At 37.0% G+C, this 21,650-nt stretch overlaps 1 long non-coding RNA gene across 1 annotated transcript in view; it reads right to left on the reverse strand.

The window, feature by feature from the left end:
* The window catches only part of LOC118003047, a 452,014-nt gene that overhangs the window by 149,344 nt on the left and 281,020 nt on the right, over nucleotides 1–21,650 (reverse strand). Inside the window, exon 4 of the long non-coding RNA XR_004677248.1 lies at nucleotides 20,591–20,630. This is a non-coding gene — a long non-coding RNA (uncharacterized LOC118003047). The remainder of the gene's footprint in view (nucleotides 1–20,590; nucleotides 20,631–21,650) is intronic.

The following is a 21,650-nucleotide window of genomic DNA, read 5'->3' on the forward strand; positions in this document are numbered from 1 at the left end:
TTAACGACTGAGCCACCCAGGCACCCCTTAGGTCATTTTTTTTTATTAAAGAGACATTATATGATATAAATATTTGTTCAGAAAGTTCGATCTGCAAGCTAATGTATAAAAAAACATAGGATGCAGGTGATGTTGGAAGTAGGGAAATCAGGTTGATTTGCAATGATCAAAGAGAAAGTACTGAGGACCTTCAACTGTTGTTGCAGAGTGTATAGACTAATCACAATTATGCTGTAGAGGTAGAATCAATAGCACTTGACAACTAAATCACAAATACAAATATAAGACAAGGGAGAGTAAAAAGGTCATGTCATAAGCATGAGTGTCTTACACAAAAGGACACTATTAAAAGAAACAGATAAAATAGAAAGAGGAGTAGGTTTAAGAAGAAACATGGTTATTTAATTTGGGGACAGACTCTACTTGAATGAACAGACTGTACATTTTAATGGAATGTACTAGTGAAAACATCTAGCAAGTTGTTGGAAATGCAGCAATATATCTTTGGGAAGAGGTTAGAATTTAGGATACAGATAAGGGAAGTCATCTGCAAAGAAGTAATATTTATAGTCCTGAGTTAGGATAAGAAAAAACAAAACATATAGGGAGAAGTGCCTTCTATCTAAAATTTTTCTATGTAAAATTTAGGCAAAAAGTTAAATTCACTTGAAAGACATAGCAAATTTGGCATTGTATCTAATAACCTAAGTTCAAAATATACAAAGCAAAAAATTAACCAAACTTAAAGTATAAACTTAGAAATTTACCTTTAGAGAGAGACATTTTAACTAATTATAGTAATTAATAGATTAATCAATCAAGTAATCTGTAAATTTACAGATGATTAGAATGATAGTTTTTTTTAAAATTTTTTTTATTCTTATGTTAATCCCCATACATCATTAGTTTAAGATGTAGTGTTCCATGATTCATTGTTTGTGCATAACACGAAGTGCTCCATGCAGGATGTGTCCTCCTCAATACCCGTCCCCAGGCTAACCCATCCTCCCACCCCCCTCTCCTCTAGAACCCTCAGTTTGTTTTTTCAGAGTCCATCGTCTCTCATGGTTCGTCTACCCCTCCGATTTCCTCCCCTTCATTCTTCCCCTCGGCTACCTTTTTTTTTTTTCTCTTAACATATATTGCATTATTTGTTTCAGAGGTACAGATCTGAGATTCAACAGTCTTGCACAATTCACAGCGCTTACCAGAGCACATACACTCCCCAGTGTCTATCACCCAGTTACCCCATCCCTCCCACCCCACCCCATCCCTCCCACCCCACCCCCACTCCAGCAACCCTCATGTTGTTTCCTGTGATTAAGAATTCCTCATATCACTGAGGTCATATGATACATGTCTTTCTCTGTTTGACTTATTTTGCTCAACATAGTACCCTCCAGTTTCATCCACGTCGTTGCAAATAGCAAGATCTCATTCCTTTTGATGGCTGCATAATATTCCATTGTATATATATATACCACATCTTCTTTATCCATTCATCTGTCGATGGACATCTTGGCTCTTTCCACAGTTTGGCTATTGTGGACATTGCTGCTATAAACATCGTGGTGCACGTACCCTTTTGGATGCCTACTTTTGTATCTTTGGGGTAAATACCCAGTAGTGCAATTGCTGGGTCATATGGTAGCTCTATTTTCAACTTTTTGATGAACCTCCATACTGTTTTCCAGAGTGGCCGCACCAGCTTGCATTCCCACCAACTGTGTAGGAGGGTTCCCCTTTCTCCGCATCCTTCCAATATTTGTCGTTTCCTGACTTGTTAATTTTAGCCATTCTGACTGGTGTGAGGTGGTATCTCATTGAGGTTTTGATTTGGATTTCCCTGATGCCGAGCAATGTTGAGCACTTTTTCATGTGTCGAGCATTTTTTCATGTGTCTGTTGGCCATTTGGATGTCTTCTTTGGAAAAATGTCTGTTCATGTCTTCTGCCCATTTCTTGATTGGATCATTTGTCCTTTGGGTGTTGAATTTAATAAATTCTTTATAGATTTTGGATACTAGCCCTTTATCTGAGATGTCATTTGCAAATATCTTCTCCCATTCTGTCAGTTGTCTTTTGGTTTTGTTGACTGTTTCTTTTGCTGTGCAAAAGCTTCTTATCTTGATGAAGTCCCAATAGTTCATTTTTGCCCTTGCTTCCCTTGCCTTTGGCATGTTTCTAGGAAGAAGTTGCTGCAGCTGAGGTCGGAGAGGTTGCTGCCTGTGTTCTCCTTTAGGATTTTGATGGACTTCTGTCTCACATTGAGGTCTTTCAACCATTTGGAGTCTCTTTTTGTGTGTGGTGTAAGGAAATGGTCCAGTTTCATTCTTCTGCATGTGGCTGTCCAATTTTCCCAACACCATTTCTTGAAGAGACTGTCTTTTTTCAATTGGACATTCTTTCCTGCTTTGTCGAAGATGAATTGACCATAGAGTTGAGGGTCCATTTCTGGGCTCTCTATTCTGTTCAGTTGATCTATGTGTCTGTTTTTGTGAAAGTACCATACTGTCTTGATGATGACAGCTTTGTAATAGAGCTGGAAGTCTGGAATTGCGATGCTGCCAGCTTTGCTTTTATTTTTCAACATTCCACTGGCTATGCGGGGTCTTTTCTGGTTCCATACAAATTTTAGGATTATTTGTTCCATTTCTTTGAAAAAAGTGGATGGTATTTTTATGGGGATTGCATTGAATGTGTAGATTGCTCTACCTTGGCCTTTGATAGGGATTGCATTGAATGTGTAGATTGCTCTAGGTAGCATTGACATCTTCACAATATTTGTTCTTCCAATCCATGAGCATGGAACGTTTTTCCATTTCTTTGTGCCTTCCTCATTTTCTTTCAAGAGTATTTTATAGTTTTCTGAGTACAGATTCTTTGTCTCTTTGGTTGGATATATTCCTAGGTATCTTATGATTTTGAGTGCAATTGTAAATGGGATCGACTCCTTAATTTCTCTTTCTTCTGTCTTGTTGTTGGTGTATAGGAATGCCACTGATTTCTGTACATTGATTTTATATCCTGCTACTTTACTGAATTCCTGTATGACTTCTAGCAGTTTTGAGGTGGAGTCTTTTGGGTTTTCCACATAAAGTATCATATCATCTGCAAAGAGTGAGAGTTTGACTTCTTCTTTGCCGATTTGGATGCCTTTTATTTCTTTTTGTTGTCTGATTGCTGTGGCTAGGACTTCCAATACTATGTTGAATAGCAGTGGTGGTAGTGGACATGTCTGCCACGTTCCTGACCTTAGGGGGAAAGCTCTCAGTTTTTCCCCATTGAGAATGATATTCGCTGTGGGTTTTTCATAGATGGCATTTATGATATTGAGGTATGTACCCTCTTATCCCTATACTCTGAAGAGTTTTGATCAAGAAAGGATGCTGTACTTTGTCAAAAGCTTTTTCTGCATCTATTGAGAGGATTATATGATTCTTGTTCTTTCTTTTGTTAATGTATTGTATCACGTTGATTGACTTGTGGATGTTGAACCAACCTTGCAGCCCACGGATAAATCCCACTTGGTCATGGTGAAGAATCCTTTTAATGTACTGTTGGAGCCTATTGGCTAGTATTTTGGTGAGAATTTTTGCATCCATGTTCATCAGGGATATTGGTCTGTAGTTCTCCTTTTTGATGGGGTCTTTGTCTGGTTTTGGGATCATGGTAATGCTGGCCTCATAAAATGAGTTTGGAAGTTTTCCTTCCATTTTTATTTTTTGGAACAGTTTCAGAAGAATAGGTATTAATTCTTCTTGAAATGTTTGGTAGAATTCCCCTGGGAAGCCATCTGGCCCTGGGCTTTTGTTTTTGGGGATTTTTTTGATGACTGCTTCAATTTCCTTAGTGGTTATAGGTCTGTTCAGGTTTTCTATTTCTTCCTGGTTCAGTTTTGGTAGTTGATACATCTCTAGGAATGCATCCATTTCTTCCAGGTTATTTAATTTGCTGGCATAGAGTTGCTCATAATATGTTCTTATAATTGTTTGTATTTCTTTGGTTTGGTTGTGATCTCTCCTCTTCCATTCATGATTTTATTTATTTGGGTCCTTTCTCTGTTCTTTTTGATAAGTCTGGCCAGGGGTTTATCAATCTTATTCTTTCAAAGAACCAGCTCCTAGTTTTGTTGATCTGTTCTACTGTTCTTTTGGTTTCTATTTCATTGATTTCTGCTCTGATCTTTATTATTTCTCTTCTCCTGCTAGGTTTAGGCTTTATTTGCTGTTCTTTCTCCAGCTCCTTCAGGTGTAGGGTTAGGTTGTGTATTTGAGACCTTTCTTGTTTCTTGAGAAAGGCTTGTATTGCTATATACTTTCCTCTTAGGACTGCCTTTGCTGCATCCCAAAGAATTTGAACAGTTGTGTTTTCATTTTCATTGGTTTCCATGAATTTTTTAATTCTTCTTTAATTTCCTGGTTGACCCATTCATTCTTCAGTAGGATGCTCTTTAGCCTCCATGTATTTGAGTTCTTTCCAACTTTCCTCTTGAGACTGAGTTCTAGTTTCAAAGCACTGTGGTCTGAAAATAGGCAGGGAATGATCCCAATCTTTTGGTATCGGTTGACACCTGATTTATGACCTAGGATGTGATCGATTCTGGAGAATGTTCCATGGGCACTAGAGAAGAATGTGTATTCCATTGCTTTGGGATGGAATGTTCTGAATAGGTCTGTGAAGTCCATTTGGTTCAGGGTGTCATTTAAAGTCTTTATTTCCTTGTTGATCTTTTGCTTAGACGATCTGTTCATTTTAGTGAGGGGGATGTTAAAGTCCCCCACTATTATTGTATTGCTGTCGATGTGTTTCTTTGCTTTTGTTATTAATTGCCTTATATAATTGGCTGCTCCCATGTTAGGGGCATAGATATTTACAATTGTTAGATCTTCTTGTTGGATAGATCCTTTAAGTAGGATATAGTGTCCTTCCTCATCTCTTATTACAGTCTTTTGTTTAAAATCTAATTTGTCTGATATAAGGATTGCCACCCCAGCTTTCTTTTGGTGTCCATTAGCATGGTAAATGGTTTTCCACCCCCTCACTTTCAATCTGGGGGTGTCTTTGGGTCTAAAATGAGTCTCTTGCAGACAGCATATCAATGGGTCTTGTTTTTTAATCCAATCTGATAGCCTGTGTCTTTTGATTGGGGCATTTAGCCCATTTACATTCAGGGTAACTATTGAAAGATAGGAATTTAGTGCCATTGTATTGCCTGTAAGGTGACTGTTTCTGTATATTGTCTGTGGTCCTTTCTGGTCTATGTTGCTTTTAGGCTCTCTCTGCTTAGAGGACCCCTTTCAAGATTTCTTGTAGGGCTGGTTTTGTGTTTGCAAATTCCTTTAGTTTTTGTTTTTCCTGGAAGCTTTATATCTCTTCTTCAATTTTCAATGACAGCCTAGCTGGATAGAGTATTCTTGGCTGCATATTTTTCTCATTTAGTGCTCTGAATATATCCTGCCAGTCCTTTCTGGCCGCCAGGTCTCTGTAGATAGGTCTGTTGCCAATCTAATGTTTCTACTATTGTAGTTTACATATCACTTCTCCTGAGCTGCTTTCAGGATTTTCTCTTTGTCTATGAGACTCGTAAGTTTTACTATTAGATGTCGGGGTGTTGACCTATTTTTAGTGATTTTGAGAGGGGTTCTCTGTGCTTCCTGGATTTTGATGCCTGTTTCCTTCCCCAAATTAGGGATGTTCTCTGCTATAATTTGCTCTATTATACCTTCTGCCCCTCTCTCCTTTTCTTCTACTTCTGGGATCCCAATGATTCTAATGTTGTTTCGTCTTATGGTATCGCTTATCTCTCAAATTCTGCCCTCGTGATCCAGTAGTTGTTTATCTTTTTCTCAGCTTCTTTATTTTCTATCATTTGGTCTTCTATATTACTGATTCTCTCTTCTGCCTCATTTATCCTAGCAGTTAGCACCCCCATTTTTTATTGCACCTCATTAATAGCCTTTTTGATTTCAACTTGATTAGATTTTAGTTCTTTTACTTCTCCAGAAAGGGTTTCTCTAATAACTTCCATGCTTTTTTCAAGCCCAGCTAGTATCTTTAAAGTGATGATTCTGAACTCTAGATCTGACATCGTACTAATGTCCGTATTGAGTAGGTCCCTGGCAGTCGGTACTACCTCTTGTTCTTTTTGTTGAGGTGATTTTTTCCATCTTGTCATTTTGTGCAGAGGAGAATAGATTAATGAGAGAACAAAATGTTAGCAGAGTAACAACGTCCCCAGAAAATATACTCTAAACAAATCAGAAAAGACCTGAAGCAGTGGGAAAAGAAAGGGAAAGAGAGAAAAAAGAAAAAAAAAAAAAAGAAAAAGATAAAGATAAAAACTGACAAAGACAGAACAAAACAAAACAACAATAACAAAAAAAACCAGAATGTGATCAAATATGATCAAGCTGGCATATAGATCAATGCCACACACTAGATTTTGGGTGTATTTTGGTCTGTTAGAAGAAAGTGCCTCCCAAAATTTTAAAGAAAGAAAAACTTATATATGTACAAAAGTAAGGGTTGATATGATGAAGGGATGGAATATGACTGTAAGATGGAAATTATAAAAAATTTTATAAAAGTAATTCATAAGAAGTTGTTTGAAAAAAGAAAGAAGAGGATTTAAAAAAAGAAAAAAGAAAAAAAGGGAGAGAATGTGATCAGGCAGGGGAGTAGGAAAAAACCATATACTAGAGATTTAGGGTATATTTTGATCTGTTAGAAGAAACTATCTCAAAATTTTAAAGAGAGAACAACTTATATATATATCCCAAAAATATGGGTAACTACTATGAAGGGATAGAATATGACTCTAAAAATGAGAAATAAAAATGTTTTTTTAAAAAAAGGGATTGATAAGATGTTCGTTGAAAAAGGGAAAAAGAAAAATTCAAAAAAAAAGAAAAAAGTAAAAAGTTAAAAAAAAATTAACTTTGAAAGACTAAAGAATCATGGTAAAAAAGCCATGAATTCTATGTGCAGGAGTCCCCTAGCGCTAGAGTTCTGCCGTTCTCATTGATCGATAAACTTGGTCTTGGCTTGCTGTTCTCACTGATCTTCTGGGGGGGGGGGCTGTTTCTGTGGTTCCCAAATGTCTTTGCCGGAAGCGGAATTGCCCCGCCCTTGCCCGGTCCGGGCTAAGTAATCTGCTCGGGTTTGCTCTCCAGGGCTTTTGTTCCCTGCGAGCTTTCCGTACAGCTTTGGAGGCGGAGAGTGAAAATGGTGGCCTCCCAATCTCCGCCCCGGAGGAGCCGAGAACTCGGGGCCCCGCTCCTCAGTGAGCCCCCAGAGAAAAGCCGTCAGTCACTCCCGTCTCCCCAGTCTCCAGCCACACTCCGTGCTCACCTGGCCTGTGACCGCGCGTTTCTATCTCTGGCACCCGACCTTGTGTGGAGTCTCCAAACCCAGCAGATCCCTGTGGGCACTCCTGCGTGGCTCCTCCCGGGGGAGGAAGGTGAGTCTCCCCGGATCTGCCACTTGTTGGGTCCTTGCTGGAGGAGCAGAGGCCTGACTGTGCCGCGGATCATGGTTTGTGTCAACCCCCAGCTAGAGCCCGCACCTGGGCTCCGCCTCCTCAGCCGGCTTCCCTGCTCCATTACCTGGGAGCTCTGCCACACTCAGGCACCCCCAGTCTTTCTGTGACCCCGAGGGTCCTGAGGCAACACTGTCCCGGAGGGTTCCACCCCCCGCTTAGCCACCGGAGTGACGTCCCTCAGCGGAGGCGACTTCTAAAAGTTCCGATTTTGTGCTCCGCGGCTCTATCACTTGCCAGAAACGGCTGACAGAGGCCCCTCCCCCGCCATCTAGCCTCCCAAATATCGCCTCGGATTCACTTCTCTGCACATCTACCTTCCAGAAAGTGGTCGCTTTTCTGTTCAGAGAGTTGTTGCTATTCTTTTCTTCGATCTCCTGTTGAGTTTGTAAGTGTTCAGAATGGTTTGATCCCTATCCAGCTGAATTCCTGAGAGGAGATGAAATCCAGGTTTCCTACTCCTCCGCCATCTTGCTCAGCCCCCCCCAGAATGATACAGGTTAACAAATTTAATGAGTATATAGAAAAATACTGCAGTCAAAACTCTTCTATGGATTCTCTTCAAGAACAGTTGGGAGGAAAAAAAAAACAACAAAACTGAGTATGTATGCTTTCTGTATTAGTCAAAGAAACTGACTTCAGGGAAACAAAACCAATAGGATACATACAGATATATATAAGAAGAGATTTATTATAGACATTTGCTTGCATGGTTGCTGTCAGCAAGCTGGAGAGTCCAAAGGCCTGAGAACCATGGGGCTACTGTTTTAAGTCCCAGAGTGCAAAGGCTCTAGAACCAGGGGCTTCAATGACCAATGTCAAGACAAGACAAACGTTCTGCCTCTAGAAGAGACAGCAAATTTGTCCGTTCACCTTTTTGTTCCATCAGGGCCCTCAGTTGGTTGGATGATGCCCATCCACATTGGTAAGGATGTATCTCTTTACTTAGTCTACTGAATCAAATGCTAGTATCTTCCAGAAAAAGCCTCACATACATACCCAGAAATAATGTTTTACCAGCTATCTGGGGATCCCTTAGCCCATCAAGTTAATACATGAAATTAACTACCATACTTTCCTAGGATTATATTTTTAAAAACGTAATTCCCATCAGATAAATTGGACAATGTAAGGAATAAGATTTTAAAACCTTGAGAAGACACAATGTGACAATATCTTTAAGTGTTTAGGACAGGGAATTTTTTTTTTTTTTTTTTTTAAAGTGTCATAAGGATGCCTGGGTGGCTCAGTCGGTTAAGCGTCTGCTTTCAGCTCAGGTCATGATCCCAGGGTCCTGGGATCGAGTTCCGCATCGAGCTCCCTGCTCAGCAAGAGCCTGCTTCTCCCTCTACCTGCTCTGCCTGCCCCTTCCCCTGTTTGTGCACGTGCTCTCTCTCTCTCTGACAAATAAATAAAATCTTAAAAAAATAAAAAACAAAAAAGATAAAAATAAAAAGATGTCATAAGTACAAACTATAAAAAAAGGATTAGATTAAACTGGAATTGGAGTTGTTTAACTGTATATATCAAGAACTTATCAAGAAAATGAAATGACAGTTCAATAAGATATTTGTCACACTCTGACAAAGAACTAACATACAAAATATGTATTTAAAAATTCCTATCTGCCAATTACAAAAAGATCAATAATGCATAAGAAACACATAAAAGACACACATATGCAGATTATAATAAAAAATATAAAGACATTCAAAATCATCATTAACAGAGAATACAACTACTATGAGATGACATTCATATCTACCAGATTAGAAAAAAATTAAGAGTATGACAATACATTTGTTGGCATACATTATAATTATATTATATATCATATCTATTATATAGATATACAATTATAGCATATATAATATATAATTATATAATATATATAATAGTTGCAATTCCTTACTTTATTTTAGAACCTGAAAGTTACATGAAATGCTTCCTTTCATATACTTGGTATGGAAGGAAAAATCAATAATGCAATACTGAAAATAAACTCCAAATAAAGTTGTTTACAAATTTAAAAAAAGAGAGAGAGAAAGAGAGGTGTTTATAAGAATCTTAAGGATATCCCCCAGTAAACTTAAAAGGGATGATCTCAATGAGATTTGTAGGTATAGGTTTTGTCTAATGAACTGAATCCCACTAACATTCATAGGAAAACAGAATTTTCAAGATAATAGTATGAGGAGAAAATACCAGTTTGGTCTGGATTGGACAGATACTATTAAATAAAGAGAAATCTTTGTTCCCTCAACTTTTGTGGAGAGAGAGCAGGCTGAGGAAACTACTCAGCTGCAACACATAGGCTTTCTACTGCAAAGGAAGGAAGACTCAGAGGGCAAAACAAGAGCCTGGAAGTCAGAGCCAAGAGTAATCCTATTTTTTTTTTTTTTTTAAATGAGAAAGTATGTAAGTTATTCTTGCTGCACCATTATGTGTTAAGTTTATCCCACCATTGTATTTGAGTGGTATAGAATAGACAATTTGTCTCTTTAGTTCCCACATCTTCAGATAAAAAGGAATTAACTGTAAAGCTGCGATCAAGGAACCGCACCTGAGGTTCCTTATTTCCACATACACTTGATTTAGATAATGAAATCCTAGACCCCAAACCTGAGGCTGTAATGGTTTGAAAATCTGGAGGGCCCTGAGAGAGAGGGTGAGTGCATTTTTCATGTGGCAGAGATGTGCACTAGTCAGAGGAAGGTCTGAGGAAGCACACTGTATTTTTCAAAAATGGTCTGAGCAACGTATCTGATCCCTCATCTGGTTTGGTGATTTGAGCACCTTTTCATGTACTTGTTGGCCATTTGTATGTCATCTTTAAAAAAAAAACGTCTAGGGCGCCTGGGTGGCTCAGTTGGTTAAGCGACTGCCTTCAGCTCAGGTCATGACCCCAGAGTCCTGGGATCGAGTCCCGCATCGGGCTCCCTGCTCTGTGGGGAACCTGCTTCTCCCTCTCCCACTCCCCCTGCTTGTGTTCGCTCTCTCGCTGTGTCTCTCTCTGTCAAATAAATAAAATCTTTAAAAAAAAAAAACAAAAAACATCTATTCAGTTCCTCTACCCAATTTTTTTTTTTAACTGGAATGTTAGTTTTTTGCTATTGGGTTGTAGGAGTTTTATGTATTTTGGATATTAATCTCTTATCAGATGAAGGATTTGAAAATATTTTCTCACATTCCTTAGGATGTCTTTTCATTTTGTGAATGGTTTCCTTTGCTGTGCAGAATCTTTTAAATTTGATATAGTCCCATTTATCTTTGCTTTTGTTGCCTTTGTTTTTTGTGTCAAATCCAAAAAATCATTAAGAATGATGTCAAGGGGCTTACTGCCTATGTCTTCTTCTAGGATTTTTTTTTTCTTCTAGGATTTTTAAGGTTTCAGGTCACACATGCAAGTTTTTAATTCATTTTGCATTGATTTTTGTATATAAGATAGTGATCCAATTTCATTTGTTTTGCCAGTGGCTATCCAGTTTTCCCAACACCATTTATGGAAGAGACTGTCCTTTCTCATAATATATTCTTGACTCTTTTGTCCTAAACTAACTAAACACCTGTGGCTTGGGCTTATTTCTGGACTCTATTTGGTTTCATTGATCTATGTATCTGTTTCTTATCTCAATATCATACTGTTTTGATTACTATAGTTTTGTAATATATTTTGAAACCAGAAAGTGTGAACCTGTCAGCTTTGTTCTTCTTTTTCAAGATTGCTTTGGCTATTTGGGGTCTTTTGTGGTTCTATACAAATTTTAGGGTTTTGTTGTTGTTGTTTTCATTTCCTTGAAAAATGCCTTTGGAATTTTGATAGAAATAGCACTAAATCTGTAGACTGCTTTGGTTTATATGGATATTTCAACCATATTTATTCCAATCCATGGGAGCATGGGATATCTTTCCATTTATTTGTGTCTTTTTCAATTTCTTTCATAAATGTCTTATAGTTTTCAGTGCACAGATCTTTTATCTTGGTCTTACTGATAACATAAAGAGTCTATTAACACATATTTTTATGTTATATGTATTATATACTGTATGCTTACAATAAAGTAAGCTAGAGAAAAGAAAATGTTAAGAAAACCTTAAGGAAAATACATTTACAGTATTGTATTCGTTGAAAAAAATCCACATATATGTGAACATATGTAGTTCAAACATATGTTGTTCAAGGGTCAACTATAATGAGAACCAAATGAATTAAAATTCCAGAAAGTGGAAAACTTGTCAGAAGTGGGCTGATACTCAGCAACTGTTTTGTGGGGGTTTTTTTTCTGTTTTTATTTTAATTTCTCCCCATCTTGGATGGAAGATGGGCTGGGGCCCAGAGGACTCATTTATGATTTTGAATGAAAACTGAAGATCGAAGTCTGACCAAGGCGAGGGCAGCTTCTGGGGAAGAGACATCCAGCAAAGCTTTTAACAGTTTCCAGAGCCTTGAGGGAACTGGGGACTTGGAGAGACTCTAGAACACAACCAGATTTCCCCTCAAGCTGAATTCAGAAGTTTGGCTGAAAGCTTTTGCAAGGCAGAATGAAATGTTCCCCAATCATGGGGTCCTGAGGAAACAGCTGCCAGAAGAAGAGAGCCTGAAACAAAACAGGCAAAAGATGAAAGCCCTAAAGGGGTGCTGGACTGATGCTGAGTCTGAACAGCTTCTTTGCACACACAGTGTGTTCCAATGCTGGGTGCAGTTTGAGTTAGGTAAGAATCCAGAGTCAGTCCTGTCAGGTGGCTGATGGGGGGAGGGAAAGCAATCGTTTTAGCATTCGGAAACTGTAGTGATACAATTGACAACTTCGGGAACCTCAAACACACAGTCAGTTTTCACTTCAAAACACTGTCCAAATCATGAAGCCCTATGGAATGGGAAGCTAAAAAGCTAATTAAAAAGCTCTGAAGGTCAGTGCTTAATATATCGAGCTGAGCAGAGAAAGATCTGTCAAGTTCCTAAATCAAAATACACAAGAATACAAGGGCAACTCAGATACATAATCAGTCTAATTCAAACTGTTTTCCTAGCTATCTCTCAGCCTAATTCTTGAAGGGACTGAGGTGACCAGAACATTATTCTCCTTGCCCAAAACATGAAAGAAATAATCCTTTATCTTAGAAGATAATAACATCTGCAGTTTCCGGTATTATTTTATAGACACCCTTTATTACAAAATAAAAATTACAGACTTAGTCAAGGTTATTTGAGCAATAACCAAATATCATACTTAATGGAGAAATTTTAGCACTTTTACCTTTGAGACTGGGAATGAGAAAAAGAAGACTTCTATTCAAAGTTGTAATGGGAAGTAACAGCCAGCTCAATAAAGCAAATAAAAAAATTATAAGAATTATGAAGTAACAAAAGTGCCCAAGAAATCTATGTATAAATTTTAAAAAATACTATAAGACTTCAAAATACAAGTTCAATATGTAAAAACATTTTAATTACTATATGCCAGCAATAAACAAATAGAAAATGAAATTTTAAATTATATCGTGAAAAATATTATTAGAAATACATTTAATACATGATGTAACAGACCTCAATAATAGAAAATAAAAAACATTACTGAGAGAAATTAAACAAATACCTGAATAAATGGAAAGATGTGCTATGTTCATGAATTAGAATACGTAATGTTAAAATTAAAATATACGAAGAGATTAAATGAATGTTGAATAAAATTTTCATGAGTTATTTTTTGCAAAATAAAAAAAAACTGATTTTCAAATCCACAGGAGATACAAATGGTCAAGTATATATACAGCATCCCTGAAGAAGGTAACAGAATGTATCCTCTCTCAATTCTGTTGTGGAGGTTGTAAGTCTGAAATCAAGGGGTCATCAGGGCCATGCTCCCATGCTCCAGAGAAGAACGATTCCTTGAGCTATCACCTTTTGGTGGGTCCTAGCATCACTTAGCTTGTTGACACATCACCTCAATCTCTACTGCTATCTTCACCTTGTCTTCCCCTGCATGTCTGTGTCCTTGCCTCTTCTTTTGAGGACACCAGTCATCAGATTAGAGCCTGCCCTAAATCCATGATGATTTCATACTTAGATCCTTTACTAATGTTATTTATCTTCAAAGACCCTATTTCCAAATAAGGTCACATTCTGAGATTTCAGATGGACATGAAATTTGGGGGAACACTATTTAAGTCACTACACTTAAATTTGTTCTAGGTGTTATAACAAATAATAGATGAAAAGCCTTACCCTAATTTTTTTTATTATCTTATAAAAGTGTTTATTGGGCTGAAAGTCTCAACCCATTAGTACGTCAAGAAGAAACAAAAATAATGAAATAGAAAAGAACAGCAAATAAGTTACAAGACACATAGTAAGGATAAATATTGTTCAGCAAAATTCTGTTTCTGAATTCATATGTGTATATGTATGGTCTGGAAGTAAATATATTTCTTAGAGTGAGTTGTTCCTTAAATGGCTTTAAGGTATTACACTAGAACAGACCTTCCTAACCATCTCTAAATTGGCCCAAGCTCTTTTTCAAAGTACACATCTGAAATTCATTTATGTTTGTAGAGGGTTTCTGGGTTTTTTGTTTTGTTTGTTTTACTTTTTCTTTTCACTCCCTCTCCTCATTTCTACCCCCATCTCTGGCAACCACCAATCTGTTCTCTATATCTATGGCCTTATTTTTTTTTTCTTTTTAATATTGCACGTGTAAGAGATCATACCATATTTGTCTTTTTCTGATTTCATTTAGCATAATGTCCTTAAGGGCCATCCATATTGTCATAAATGGCAAGATTTCATTCTTTTTTATGACTGAATAATATTCCATCACACACACACACACACACACACAATTCCTTTACTCATTCATTCATCAATGGACACTTACATTGTTTGCTTATCTTGGTTATTATAAATAATGTTGCAATGAACATAGGGGTACATCTACCTTTTCAAGTTAGTGTTTTCATTTTCTTTGAATGAATACCCAGAAATGGACTTGCTGGATCATATGATATCTCTATTTTTAATTTCTGAGGAACCTCCATACTATTTTGTATAGTGGCTGCACCAATTTACATTCCCACCAATAGTGCACAAGGGTCCTTTTTTACACTTGTTATTTCTTGTCTTTTGATAATAGTCCCGGAGCTTCAGCCTGAGGGATAGGCTTCAGGTTTGGTATACATTTAATGGCCTGTGGAGCAGCTTAAAAGAATACAGGCCATGGATATCATCTTAGTGCTGTCCCTCTGCCGTGCTCCAATTCACCAGTAGTATCTCCCAGAAAAGAGCTTATATAACTTATCTGGAGCCCTGATTTATACAACTGTTGTCCAGGGGACACTGCCAGATTGCCTGATTCTGGTGGCCAGCAGGGCTTATGCTTGTGGTCCCACAGCATACTGTGGGATATACTGACATACTTGTAAAAGCTGCTGCCTGAAGGTCTGGCTTCCAAACAGACTCAATCTAGATGCTGAGATCCTCCCCTTAGGGACACTGACAGGCCTTGGCACATCCTCAGCTACTGGGAGCTATTAAAAATATATTAGGCTCTTTGGAAAAACATAAAAATTTGAGAGATGACAAAGAGCTGAGGCATGATTGAACAGCAAGTTTAATCTCCCACATGAGGTCACTTCTTCAAGACTGGGAGAGCAGTTGCATCATCCACTGTATAGAAACCAACACAGGAGTCAAACAATATGAAGAAACAGAGTAATGTTTCAAATGAAAGAACAAGATAAAACCTCAGAGAAAAATTAATGAAATGGAGAGAAGTAATTTACCTGAAAAGAGTTTAATCGTCACAATGATGCTTACTAAACTAGGGAGAAGAATGGATTAACAGTGAGAAGTTCAACATACAAATGGAAAATACAAGAAAGTACCAAACAGAAGTCACAAAGCTGAAGAATGCAATAACCAAACTGAAAAATACACTACAGGGGTAACATCAGATTAGGTGAAGCAGAAGAAACGACTGTTCAACTTGAAGACAAGGCAGTAGAACTCACCCAATTAGAGCAGCAGAAAGAAAAGAGAATAAAAAAAATGAAGATAGCTTAAGGGATTTATAGGACAACATCAAATGGACTAACATAATATTATAGGGCTCCCAGAAGGAGAAGAATGAAAGATAGGGGCAGAAAGCTTATTTAAAGAAATAATGGCTGAAAATTTCCCTAACCTGGGGAAGGAAACAGACATCTAGATCCAGGAAACTCCAAGAGTTCCCAATAAGATGGACCCAAAGAGGGTCACATTGAGATACAATATAAATAAAATGTCCAAAGTTAAAAATAAGGAGAGAATATTAAAAGCAGAAAGAGGAAAACAACTTGTTACCTGCAAAAGAATCCCCATAAGACTATGCAGACTTTTTCAGCAGAAATTTTAGGCCAGAAGAGAGTGGTATAATATATATTCAGAGTGCTTAAAGGAAAAAAACAAAACAAAACAAAACAAAAACAAACCCTTCCAACCAAGAATACTTTATCTAGCAAAATTATCATTCAGAATTGAAGGAGAGATAGTGTTTTCTGGACCAGCAAAAGCTAAAGAATGTCATCACGATTAACTGGTCTTGTAATAAATGTTAAAGGGACTTCTTTAAGCTGAAAAGTAAGGATGTTAAAGAGTAACAAGAAAACATATGAAAGAACAAATCTCACTGAAAGCTAAATATATAGTGCAGGTAGTATGGAGGTTAAAAGACAAAACTAGTAAAAATAATCATGATGACAATAAATAGTTAAGGAACACACAAGATAAAAAATGTAAAATGTGACATCAAAAGCAAAACGTTGATAGGGAGAGTAAAAAAGCTGACTTTTAGAATGGGATCAAACTTAAGTTGTTATCAACAAAAAATGTAATGTTACAGATTATACATAATCCTCATCATAAGCACAAGCAAAAACCTATGGTAAATACATAGAGAGAAAGAGAAAGGAATAAAAGCATACCACTTAAAAAGTCATCAAACCACAAAGGAAGAAAGCAGGATAAGAAAGGAACAGAGAGGAATTACAAAAACAGTCAGAAAATAATTCAAAATGGCAATAAGCACAAACCTATCCACAATTACTTTAAATGTAAATAAACTCCAATCAAAAGACATAGAGTGGCTGAATGGATAAAAAAGAAAAAACAAAACAAAAGAAGACCAGCTATATGCTGCTGCCTATAAGAGACTCACTTTAGATGTAAAGACACAGGCTAATGGAGGGTATTATGTTGAGTGAAATAAGTCAAACAGAGAAAGACATGTATCATATGATCTCACTGATATGAGGAATTCTTAATCGCAGGAAACAAACTGAGTGTTGTTGGAGTGGGGGGTGGGGTGGGAGGGATGGGGTAACTGGGTGATAGACACTGGGGAGGGTATGTGCTCTGGTAAGCGCTGTGAATTGTGCAAGACTGTTGAATCTCAGATCTGTACCTCTGAAACAAATAATGCAATATATGTTAAGAAAAAAAAAAGAAGAAGAAGGTAGCGGGAGGGGAAGAATGAAGTAGGGGAAATCGGAGGGGTAGACAAACCATGAGAGACGATGGACTCTGAAAAACAAACAGGGTTCTAGAGGGGAGGGAGGTGGGAGGATGGGTTAGCCTGGTGGTGGGTATTGAGGAGGGCACATTCTGCATGGAGCACTGGGTGTTATGCACAAACAATGAATCATGGAACACTTCATCTAAAACTAATGATGTAATGTATGGGGATTAACATAAGAATAAAAAAAAAAGACACAGGCTAAAAGTGAAGAGATGGAAAAAGATATTCTATGCAAATGGAAACCAAAAGAAAGCTGAAGTAGTATAGCTGAAGAATATCAAACAAAACTGACTTTAAAACAAAGGCTGTAATAATAAAGATGGATGTCATATAAATGATAAAGAGGTCAATCCAAAAAGAGGATGTGTCATTTATAAATATTTATGCATCTGACATAGGAGCACCTAAATATGTAAGGCAAATACTAACAGACCTAAAGGGAGAAATAGACAGCAATATAATAATAGTAGGTTATACCTACTTACATCAAAGGATAGATCATCTAGTTAGAAAACCAGTAAGGAAACACTGGACTTGAATGACACATTAGACCAGACAGACTTCACATATACACACAACATTCCATCCAAAGGCAATAAAACACACATACTTTTCAAGTGCACACAGAACATTTTCCAGGATAGATCATATTTTTTTTTTTAAGATTTTATTTATTTATCTGACAGAGAGACAGCGAGAGAGGGAACAAAAGCAGGGGGAGTGGGAGACACCCAGGTGCCCCAGGACAGATCATATGTTAAGCCATAAAACAAGTCTTAATAAATTTAAGAGGACTGAAATTATATCAAGCATCATTTCCAACCACAATGGTATGAAACTAGAAATTAATTACATGGAAAAAAACTGGAAAGTTCACAAATATGTGGATATTAAGCAACATGCTACTAAACAAAGAAATCAAAGAAGAAATTAAAAAAAAAACCTCAAGACAAATGCAAATGAAAATATACTAAAATTTGTGTGATGTAGCAAAAGCAGTTCTAAGAGGGAAGTTCATAGCAATAAATGTTTACCTCAAGAAACAGTCTCAAATAAATAACTTTATACCTCAAGGAACTAGAAAAAGAACAAAGTCCACAGCAATTAGAAGGAAGGAAATAATAAATATTAGAGCAAAAATAACTGAAATGGAAACTGAAAAGGTAGTAAAGATGATCAATAAAACTAAGAGCTGATTCTCTGAAAAGATAAACAAATTTGGCAAGCCTTTAGCTAGATTCACCAAGAAAAGAAGACAGAGGACTCAAATAAAGAAAATCAGAAATATGAGACAAGTTACAATTGATACCACAGAAATACAAAGGATCATAACAGACTGTTAGGAATGATAACACACCCTGCTCTTAATTCTGTAAGCACCCATGAAAACTAAACAAAGGAGTCTGTTACTTAGACACCATTCCCAGGATTATCTAACCAGGAAAGATAAAATGTACTATAACTACAAGAAGAATATACAGTGACCAGCCAGGACATGCAAATTATTAGTTCACTGAACTGAGAGGCTATACTCAAAAGGTTTGTCAGATGAACAGAGCAAGAGTACAACGAAGCAGTCAAGACTGGTTTTGAAGTGCATTTGGGTAAAAGGTAGATGTGGGATAAAATGAGCACAGGCTGTCTGCAGTTGTTTTTTGCTAGGTGTGGCTTGGCTTCAATAGAGTTGCAACATGTTCTTACAGAAGTCAAAGCACTGGCACACAAAACCCATCCTTACTCATAAAGAGCTTGAGTTCTCAAAGGAAAATATGCAATCTCTGCAATTCAGGGATCATGTAATACCTCAAAATTCCATGAACCTTTTTAAAATAAAGAAATTTCATCCCATCTCCAAATTTCTGAATTAGAATGTCCAGAGGCTGAGAACTATCCATATATACTTCTAAAAAGTTTCATAGATGACCTAGAGAACTACAAATTAGAAGAAAAGATTATTAAGAAAAATGCTATTCATGTCGATTCTATCTTTAGTATTTGCCTTGAGATTCTGTGTCAATTCTATAAATTGAAAGTAGTTATGAGAAAGAAATATATGTCCTTAGGAAAGTCAATTCAAGTAACACTGGTCACTGTGACTGGGGATATAAAGTACAATCTACCACTTCTGCTCCAGGAGCCCTCAGTCCAGACTTTGCTAAAAGGAAAGGTGTAATAACCACCTTTGACTACTGTCCATTTGAGGTCATATTTTTTAGCTGTCTTTCAGATTTATCTCCAGGAAGAATAATATTTTCACCATAGTTAAATGCCTCCATTTTTCCCATTCTTTGAAAATTCCTGCAATGAGTAACCAAACCCCTTATTTGATATATTTTTTTTAAAGTTTCTGGAGTATGATCAGCATGACCTCCACATCTTATTACTATTTTATGGGAGGTCATTAAGTCTCCTTCTCAGAGATGAAGTATAACTTCATGTGGGCTCCAGTTTTCTGACTTTGATGATGATGTCTCCTAATGGTTTCCTAGTTTTCAGATTTGATTATATTAATGTAATACATTTCAGGCACTAATGATGTTATCTTTGAGAACCACCTTTAGATCACATAAGAACTCCCTCAAAAAAGGCTTTTTATGAAAATGCCACCCACATTTTCACTTATGATGCTCTTGTCCTCATCATCATCTTAAATCCTTAAGGAAACATTTAGCAAACCTTCTCATAGTGAAGACTTCTGTCATGGGCAAACAGTTAAATAGATGCCAACTCTTCCAAAGCCAGTGCTTGCTGATGCTTGCTCCCTGGCTGGCAAAAGAACCTTTTGCACAAATGCTAAGAGGTTTCTTGGCTCCACTATGTACTATAATTCACCCTGTTATGGAGGAAAACAGCTGTTTTGTGATCTTGGTCTGGACATTTGCCATATTGTCATACTGAGTTAAAATCCCAACTCGCCTCTCAGCACTGCAGTTCAGTCTCTAGGCTATTGGATAATGAATGGAGAGAATATTTGGACTTTCTCTTTTAATTCATTGACTTTGATTGTCCTGTCTAACTTATAGCATGTTTTGTTATTTATCAATAGCCAAACTTTTAGCAATACATAGCAATAAAAACATCCCTTGAAATTTCATGTTTCCAAATCAAGATGTTCAAAGATAACCAGTCATTATAAGTGAATCTCCCTGAACACATTTCATGGTTACATGTAACTTCACTGGCTCATGATGACACCTTATTCCCAAACCATGTACACTGCTCAAGTGGCTGGTGTCAGCACTTGGTTTGTGTGCAATCTGATGTCAACAAATGGCCCTCGATACCAGTTATCATATATTTGTGATATACCCAAATAAAGATTGCTGCTGGAGAAACATCACTGAGAATTCTCTTACCATCACAAATGTAAAACTTCATAAAATGAAATTGCATTTTAAAATTTTAATCTTAAGGGGTTTTAACATGAAGTACACAAGACAGTTGAGAATTTTGTATAATTATTCTCCAGAATAACATAAGCATATCCTGAAACAACTCACATGGAGTAGTCCACTTGAAATTCAGGTAATACAGTCACATCTTCTTAATAGTGGTAGGTACAAATAAAAAGGAAAAGAACATAATGAGACACATTGGGAAGAATAAAGATATCACTTCCTTTCATAGAGATGCGTCAATTTCCAGATTCCTTTGGATACATTTACTATACCACTGTGAGATTTCACTAATCTAACCACTGCACCATTGAACAATCCACTAATAACTCACAAAGGATCATCAAGCTTCATTTAAGGCAGTTAGTAGATTATCAAAGGGACAAAATGTTAATTCCATCTCCAAATGGACTTACAGGGCATGGAGATTCTCAAATCTGTCAATCAGAGGAGGAAGACATGTATATACATATGCATTTCGATCACTGAACATAAATAATGACCATTTCATCTAAAGGGCACAATTTACGTTCTGCTCTTGTTTCTTTAGTTCTCAAAGCCTGGTTTGTTTGTAGAAAGATAGTATTACCAAGCCTTTATCAGTAAATCCTGATGGATTTACGATTATCTAAAAATTACTTAAGAGAGTGAAATACTTCCCCAAACTCTGTGACCACTTTCAGATATGGACAGGAAACACTGCACGTATTTCTTGCAAATTATAAATCATAATTTTTCCACAGGAAGTTGAAGTCAAAGTCATAATACTGAAGAGTAGTAATGAAAGAGTGTTTCTAGGAAGTAATAGCCACACAGAATGACTGGAACAGATCACAACTAATCCAGAGCCAGAGTGGCTTCCACTGGTGCCATACAGTTGCAGGGACACAAGTTATTTCCTTGTGTCTGTGCACAACAGCCAATTCCAGGCACACGTTCTAAATCCCATTTCCAGCACTTGGAAAAAAATATTAGTAAAGAGATGTGTATAGATCTGGTATAATGTCACTAATTCTTAAAGAAAGCACAGGATGAGACACGGTTCACTAGTTATAATTTTTTAAACAATTTTCAGAAAATTTACTTTGTTGATATTTATTTTGTGAGGCAAGATTCTTCCTGCACTTGAAAGTCTGTTGCATGTAAATGTAATAAATATTAAAAG

Source organism: Mirounga leonina, unplaced genomic scaffold, assembly GCF_011800145.1.
Source record: "Mirounga leonina isolate KUSES-001 unplaced genomic scaffold, KU_Mleo_1.0 Mir_91, whole genome shotgun sequence".
Classification (NCBI taxonomy): domain Eukaryota; kingdom Metazoa; phylum Chordata; class Mammalia; order Carnivora; family Phocidae; genus Mirounga; species Mirounga leonina.